General features: G+C 40.8%; 1 long non-coding RNA gene across 1 annotated transcript; it reads right to left on the bottom strand.

Annotated features, from left to right (window-relative positions):
* Nucleotides 1-1,115: 1,115 nt before the first annotated feature.
* On the bottom strand, nucleotides 1,116-3,504 carry LOC123334496. Its single transcript, XR_006552464.1, has 3 exons — nucleotides 2,855-3,504; nucleotides 2,172-2,489; nucleotides 1,116-1,278 (listed from the first exon to the last, which is right to left on the bottom strand). It is a non-coding gene; the product is annotated as an uncharacterized LOC123334496 (long non-coding RNA).
* Nucleotides 3,505-7,441: the final 3,937 nt, after the last annotated feature.

Genomic DNA, 7,441 nt, shown 5'->3' with positions numbered 1-7,441 from the left:
AGTAGAGGGACCTAATTTAGTATTTTCTTTCATTTTTCTCACCTATTTTCTTACCTCTAGCTGCTTCAGAAAGTTACCAAAACACTTAAGAATCGAATACGAAGCTTATCATTCTATCCTTAAGTTTAGGTTTAAGTTAAAGTCTAGCACTTCTGTTTCTTCCATGCAGAACTAAATATTGCAGTGAAAAGTCTGTTTCTTGTATCTTTCTGATATAAATTTCAGATTCTAAGTCACTTCCTATAATTGAATCATTATTTATAATTTTAACATATCTCAAGCCCATTTTTATTTTTTAAAAAATTCTTTATTTTGTATTGGGGTGTAGCCAATTAACAATGTTGTTGCAGGTGAGTGTCTAAGGGACTCAGCCATACATATACATGTATCCATTCTCCTCTAAACTCCCCTCCCATTCAGGCTGCCACATAACAGAGCAGAGTTCCATGGGCTATAAGGTAGGTCCTTGTTGGTTACCATATCCATCCCAAACACCCTGTTTCTTCCCCCCATCAAGTCCATTTTTAGACTATACAGAATTAAATGTTTCAAGTTATGTCTATATCTTAGATATAATTAAATTCAAACTAATTTTAAAAGAATAAATCTATAATATCACTATTTGTAAAATGATTAATCAAATTAAATTTCTGTGCTCTCAAAATTATGAATTTAGAAATACCCTTATTATTCTGTTACGTATTCCTACTTTTCATAAAGCACTCATAATCTTTCATGCACAGTGTTGACAGATCTTCTACAAATAAAATTTCTCAGACCACTTATATCAGAGTTATCTGGGATGCTTTTTAAAAATGCAAACTCCTGGACCATACTCCAGCACCAGTAAATGAAAATATCTAGGAATAGAATCCAAAATCACCTTTCTAAACAAGCTCCCCAGGAAATTTTTATGTATTCTAAAGTTTGGCAAACATTGGCATTCCCTCTATATCCTGAGAATAAAGAAAAAATTAGGTTTTTGTTTAGCTTTTGGTCACCTAATCTGCTACACACACACACACACACACACACACACATATTATTTGGAAATAATAATCCAGTCTATCTGATGGATGTACATGCTAAACTGATGTATTAAAGAGCCACCAAAATACCATGCTTTACATAAAACAGTTTATTTCTCACAGGTTGTCCCAGGTAGGTAGGTGGCTCCAATCCAGGTAGTCACTTAGGGATCCAGGTTACTTCTACCTTGCTGTTCTTCCTCCTCTAGAGTGTTGGCCTCATCTTCATGGCTCATGGTCAACACTGGCTCTTCTCATCATGTCCACAATTCAGCCATCAGTCCACAGTAGGGAAAGGAGATGAAGTGGAGAGCAATAAAATGAGGTCTACAAGTTGTATGGCTTTCCTGGTGCCTCAGATGGTAAAGAAATTGTTTGTAATGCAGGAGACCCAGGTTTTATCCCTGGGTCAGGAGAAGATCCCTTGGAGAAGGGAATGGTTACTCACTCCAGTATTCTTGCCTGGGAACTCCCATGGACAAAGGAGCCTGGCAAGCTACAGTCCATGGGGTTGCAAAAGTTGGACATGACTGAGCAACTAACACTTTTCACAAGTCATATACTTCACTTTTGTTGTTGTTGTTTAGTCGCTGAGTTGTGTCTGACTCTTTTGTGACCCCAGGGACTGTAGCCGGCCAGGCTCTTCTGTCCATGGGAATCTCCAGGCAAGAATACTGGAGTGGGTAGCCATTCCCTTCCCCAAGGGATCTTCCCAACCCAGGGATAGAACCTGTGTCTCTTGTCTTCTGCATTGCAGTTGAGTTATTTACCACTTGTGTTGCCTGGGAAGCCCAAACATGATCACATCTCTGATTAAATCCAGTTCATGACTTTCAGTTGCACTTGGGTTAAAGAGTCTTTCAGTTGGAAAGAAAATAAACCCAACATAATCTAGATAATCTAGATTATCCCCCAAGAAAGTGGGAAGTGGAGGCAGGGGATTGACTCACATTATGAAAACAATTCAAGGGTAGATTATTTTTAGGTTCAGCTAGATGGAAGTGATTCAAGTGAGTCAAATGCTCTCATTTGTCTATGTTAGTTTTATTGTCAGGTAGGTTCATCATTTGTGATAGGTGCTCGAAACCCCAGGCTTATATTCTACATTCACAACAATCCCAACAGAAAGAAATTGACTCTTACCCAGCTCCAGAACTGTTTTGTTTCTTTTGATTTAACTGGCCTGCTGCTGCTGCTGCCACCAAGTTGCTTCAGTCGTGTCCAACTCTGTGCGACCCCATGGACTGCAGCCTACCAGGCTTCTCCGTCCATGGGATTCTCCAGGCAAGAACACTGGCCTAGATATCAACAGATGGTTCAGATGTCCAGAATCGATCACTGAAGCCAGAGGTTTACAATGTTTTGATTGGCTATGTCTGAAGCTCAAAGTGAAATCAGATTCACCTATTCACATGTAATGAAAGTTAAGAGTCGTTCCTTTGGGAAAATCTGGGCGCAGACCTAGAAGAAATGGATTCCAGATAGGTCAAAACACAGACATTTATTATAGTCCACCTCCTAGCTGCACACCATCCACACATCTTTTTCTTATACCTAAAAATTCAAAAATTCCCCAAGCTTACATTAAGCAATAATATCATGTGGAATCAAAAACATATGTTACCAGCACCAGGCACTTGTTACCCAGTTACTGCTCCTAGGCTGAGTCTAGACTCTTACTAATGTACATTTCTCCTGGCTCAGAAACTTATTGCACAATGATATTTAATCATCTCCAACAAACATATATTTGTGAGGAGGAAACAAAATAGCTACCATAAGAATTTCTACTTGAAAAAGAGGAAATGGGAGGAAGAGTGGCTTACAATATACTATTTGCAGGACAGGAGTAGACCGATCTCTTGTTCTGGCTTTAGAGTGAATTTCTTGAGAACCTCTTTTGTCTACTCCAGGATCTGTCTTCTAACAGGATTTTGCTAGTCATCTGTCCTCTATGGCCATCGCTGAGAAAGGCACTGGGGAGTGTTTACTTCCTGGTCTTCATAGGCTTCTCCTGGTGCTGTTTCTGTTAGTGTGGGTTTAGGATCCTGGCTGAGTACTGCCTTGGGAGTTGAGCAATCACAGCCTTGAGTTTATGGGTGTTGCAGTTTCTCTGGAAACCCAAGTTCCTTAAAAGTTTAGTAAACTCAACCAAATGTTGAGTTTAGTAAACTCAACCATGTTTCCTATAAATTCAGGGAGTTAGCAACCAAAGCCAGTGTTGGTACTTCAGCCCAATCCTTGAGTCCAGATCCTAAAGGGATAGTTTCTGTCTTCTAACAATTAACCTTGGTGCTCTTGTCAACAGATGTGGGTGCAGCTCCTGGTTTCAGTCTTATCTTCTAATTTCATTCTACCCTCCCCACTTTTGCCAGCACTAAATTTAGACTGGAACAGAGGACTTTACTTTCCAAACTCCAGTTATAAAGTTTCTGACTCCTGGTTGGTTGGGATTTCAGGATAAGGGTTAGGGGCTGCTGTTAGTGTTTTCAGGGCTTTCAGACAAACCAATGTTAACTGCAGCTTGTCCCTTTCTTAAAGGACCTTACTAAACCTCACAAGAAGGAACCAGTACTTTACTGATTTTTTTAAAAAAACACATCCTCAAATCTCCAGTCTCAGTAGACCCATGCTCTGAGTCCCAAGATACTATAGATAGATAACCAATTGTTGTGTTTTGTTTCTCAGCTAAAGCAGTGTAAGCAGATAGGGTAGGGGATTCCTGGTAAACGAGAACCAGGAATGGTTTTCTTGACAGAAGAGAGGCCATTTTGGTCAAAGCCACTCTTTTTTTTTTTTTTTTTTTTTTTTAATCTAAACCTTCCCACAATGCTTGCCCTTGGACAGGCCTCAGTAATACTGATCTTAAGAGAACAGAAGAACAAACTTAGCAGGCAAGAAAAGTAACAATAACAAAGATAACAAACCAGTTGTAAAGAATCCCAGCTCTATTTCAGTGGTAAAGACAAGCCTAAAGCACTGTCTTGAGCTGTTTTGCAGAATTTAAATCCCCCCACTCTGGTGCTCCACTACCAGATCAATTGGAATCTAAGGAGTGATGATGTTGACCTTTTCTGACCCTCATGACTTCAATTAACTAAAGCTGGGGCTCTGTCAATCTCTGTCCCAATTCTATGCTGAACTCTCCTCTCTGCATGAATTGACATGTACTCTTAGCTTAAAACTTCCCCAATTTTGCTGTTCTGAAACCTTGTAACTCTGACTGGGACTTGAATCCACATGGCCAGGACTCAAACCCAGCCAAAACCCACAAACTTTTAACAAAAATCACACACCTAGTTTCAGGACTTAATGAAGCTCAGTGACAGATTTTAGAGTGAAACACACTCCACAGACAGAATGTAGGCCATCTCAAAAGGCAAGGTGGCCTCAAAATATGGTATGGTTAGTTTTTATGGGCTGGGTATTTCACAGGCTAATGAGTGGGAGGATTATTCAAGCTATTTGGGGAAAGGGGCAGAGATTTCCAGGAATTGGGCCCCACCTACTTTTTTGGTCTTTGATGCTCATTCTTAGAACTATCCTGGCCTTGTGGGAGTGTCATTTAGCTTGTTGATGTGTTATATAGAGCATATACTGAGGCTTAAGGCTTAATGGAAGTTGTTGACTCTGTCGACCATTTTGAATCCATTTGGTTCAAATCAGTTTTGTAGTGTTTGTAGTCCTCGGACTATGTCATTCTTTCAATGGTTGTGCCCTGCCCTCTTTACTCATGTGCCAGTTTGAGGAGTCTGGCTGCAAGTAATAAATCCTTCCTTCTCCTGATCTTTGGCTTGGTTGTGTCTTTTGGTTCAATATCCTTCAAGAAGCTGAAATGGAGCAGGACTCTGGGCAGCCCTCCCAGGGAAAAGTCTTTTTCATATCCCTTTCTTATTTGTAGGCAATAGAGTTCATTCAGCCTCCTTGACTTTCCCTGAATTCCAAAGGGCACGTTCAAACTGTTGTTGTTGTTCAGTCAGTCATGTCTGACCCTTTGTGACCCCATGGACTGCAGCGCACCAGGCTTCCCTGTCCTTCATCTCCTGGAGTTTGCTCAAACTCATGTCCACCGAGTCAGTGATGTCATCCAACTATCTCATCCTCTATTATCCCCTTCTCCTCCTGCCTTCAATCTTTCCCAGCATTAGCTTCAGCATCAGTCATTCCAATGAATATTTAGGATTGATTTCCTTCAGGATTGACTGGTTTGATCTCCTTGCAGTCCAAGGGATGCTCAAGAATCTTCTCCAACACCACAGCTTGAAAACATCAATTTTTCAGCACTCAGCCTTCTTTATGGTCTGACTCTCAAATCTATACATGACTACTGAAAAAACCATAGCTTTGACTATATGGACCTTTGCCAGCAAAGTAATATCTCTGCTTTTGAACATACTGTCTAGGTTTGTCATAGCTTTTCTTCCAAGGAGCAAGTGTCTTTTAATTTCATGGCTGCAGTCACCATCCGCAGTGATTTTGGAGCCCAAAACAATAAAGTCTTTCATTGTTTCCATTGTTTCCCCTTCTATATGCCATGAGGTAATAAGGTCAGATGCCATGATCTTTGTTTTTTTAATGTTGACCTTTAAACCAACTTTTTCACTCACCTCTTTCAACATTATCAAGAGGCTCTTTAATTCCTCTTTGCTTTCTGCCATAAGGGTGGTGTCATCTGCATATGTGAGGTTACTGATATTTCTCCCAGCAATCTTGATTCCAGCTTGTGCTTCTTCCAGCCCAGCATTTCTCATGATGTTTTCTGCATAGAAGTTAAATAAGCAGGGTGACAATATACAGTCTTGATGTACTACTTTCCCAATCTTTAAGCTGTTACTAATCACATAAGGGAGGGAATGCAGAAACAAGAGAGGAGTAGTCAAGGAAACAATAATGTCGCCTTGGGGTAGGGTCCTGGTTCCTCCTCAAGGAGTATACATAATATCTTTGAGGTCTTTGTTGAAGGTCAGGAAGGGCAGCGGTGAGAAGATACCCCTCGATCAAGGTAAGGAGCAGCGGCTGAGCTTTGCTGAAGCAGCCGTGAAGAGATACCCCATGTCCAAGGTAAGAGAAACCCAAGTAAGACGGTAGGCATTGCAAGAGGGCATCAGAGGGCAGACACACTGAAACCATACTCACAGAAAACTAGTCAATCTAATCACACTAGGACCACAGACTTGTCTAACTCAATGAAACTAAGCCATGCCTGTGGGACAACCCAAGACGGGTGGGTCATGGTGGACAGAGCTGACAGAATGTGGTCCACTGGAGAAGGGAATGGCAAACCACTTCAGTATTCTTGCCTTGAGAACCCCATGAAGTATGAAAAGGCAAAATGATACAATACTGAAAGAGGAACTCCCCAGGTCAGTAGGTGCCCAATATGCTACTGGAGATCACTGGAGAAATAACTCCAGAAAGAATGAAAGGATGGAGCCAAAGCAAAAAGAATACCTGGCTGTGGATGTGACTGGTGATAGAAGCAAGGTCCGATGCTGTAAAGAGCAATATTGCATAGGAACCTGGAATGTCAGGTCCATGAATCAAGGCAAATTGGAAGTGGTCAAACAAGAGATGGCAAGAGTGAATGTCAACATTCTAGGAATCAGCGAACTGAAATGGACTGGAATGGGTGAATTTAACTCAGATGACCATTATATCTACTACTGCAGGCAGGAATCCCTCAGAAGAAATGGAGTAGCAATCATGGTCAACAAAAGACTCTGAAATGAAGTACATAACTGCAATCTCAAAAACGACAGAATAATCTCTGTTCATTTCCAAGGCAAATCATTCAATATCACAGTAATCCAAGTCTATGCCCCAACCAGTAACGCTGAAGAAGCTGAAGTTGAACGGTTCTATGAAGATCTATAAGACCTTTTAGAACTAACACCCAAAAAAGATGTCCTTTTCATTATAGGGGACTGGAATGCAAAAGAGGGAAGTCAAGAAACACCTGGAGTAACAGGCAAATTTGGCCTTGGAATATGGAATGAAGCAGGGCAAAGACTAATAGAGTTTTGCCAAGAAAATGCACTGGTCATAGCAAACACCCTCTTCCAACAACACAAGAGAAGACTCTACACAGGGACATAACCAGATAGTCAATACTGAAATCAGGTTGATTATATTCTTTGCAGCCAAAGATGGAGAAGCTCTATACAGTCAATAAAAACAAGACCAGGAGCTGACTGTGGCTCAGATCATGAACTCCTTATTGCCAAATTCAGACTTAAATTGAAGAAAGTAGGGAAAACCAATAGACCATTCAGGTATGACCTAAATCATATCCCTTATGATTATACAGTGGAAGTGAGAAATAGATTTAAGGGCCTAGATCTGATAGATAGAGTTTCTGGTGAACTATGGAATGAGGTTCCTGACATTGTACAGGAGACAGGGATCAAGACTAT

Source organism: Bubalus bubalis, chromosome 7, assembly GCF_019923935.1.
Source record: "Bubalus bubalis isolate 160015118507 breed Murrah chromosome 7, NDDB_SH_1, whole genome shotgun sequence".
Lineage (NCBI taxonomy): Eukaryota > Metazoa > Chordata > Mammalia > Artiodactyla > Bovidae > Bubalus > Bubalus bubalis.
Note: the sequence above shows the minus strand (reverse complement) of the source record. Positions and strands in the feature narration are given on the sequence as shown.